Raw genomic sequence first — 773 nt, 5'->3', positions numbered from 1 at the left:
GAGAACAAAAGGATATAAAACCCCCAAATAAATAAACATACTTCCTCTATAAGTTATACTCTAATAAAATAAAAAAATTAGTTAGCAAAAAATATATATATATATATATATATATATAATACACATACACATACACATATACATGTATAAAGTCCTTAATGGAGAACTTGAGCTAAAAAAAATAAATAAATAAAATAGAAATTATAATTGGTCATAATAAAGTAACTTTTAAATCTTTGAACAAAAACAAACGAACTTCTAAATAAATTTTAAGATTTAAAAGTTACTTTATTATGACCAATTATGATTTCTATTTCATTATTTATTTGCTTAAGTCCTCCATGGAAGACCTATGCAGCTTCAGAGTGGAAATGTCAAGATTGATTTCTCGGGGTTGCTGCAAAATAAATATTGACTGACCCAGGTGGGAACTGTACCCACAACCTTAAAACTGAGGAGAAATTTCTGTCCTAGGTAGGAGGTAAACCTATAAGATTGGGTTTGTTGATAATATGAGGAGCCCCATCGTAAATGTTTGTATCTACTAGTTCTCTCAACAGCTAAGGCCAGTTCAGTCAACAACTGATCAAATCTTCAGCCAAAGAAACATCTTTTAAAGGGGTCATAAATATAAGATAAAACCTACCACCTCTCTATGAGGTTGGAAGCTAATGGTGACATATATTGAGAAGAGCTTTACGACGTCCAGAAGAATTTTGCGAAGATAATTCTAGATAAGAAAGAGGGACAACTCACAAAAGATCAAATTGGGT

At 30.8% G+C, this 773-nt stretch overlaps 1 protein-coding gene across 1 annotated transcript in view; it reads left to right on the top strand.

The window, feature by feature from the left end:
* The window catches only part of LOC106679147 (putative transmembrane protein INAFM2), an 18,707-nt gene that overhangs the window by 16,038 nt on the left and 1,896 nt on the right, over positions 1–773 (top strand). The window lies entirely within an intron of this gene.

The sequence above is a fragment of the Halyomorpha halys genome, unplaced genomic scaffold (assembly GCF_000696795.3).
Source record: "Halyomorpha halys isolate HHAL.00 unplaced genomic scaffold, Hhal_1.1 Scaffold179.1, whole genome shotgun sequence".
Classification (NCBI taxonomy): Eukaryota; Metazoa; Arthropoda; class Insecta; order Hemiptera; family Pentatomidae; genus Halyomorpha; species Halyomorpha halys.
The sequence above is the reverse complement of the archived record's forward strand: the minus strand, read 5'-3'. Positions and strand labels throughout refer to the sequence as shown.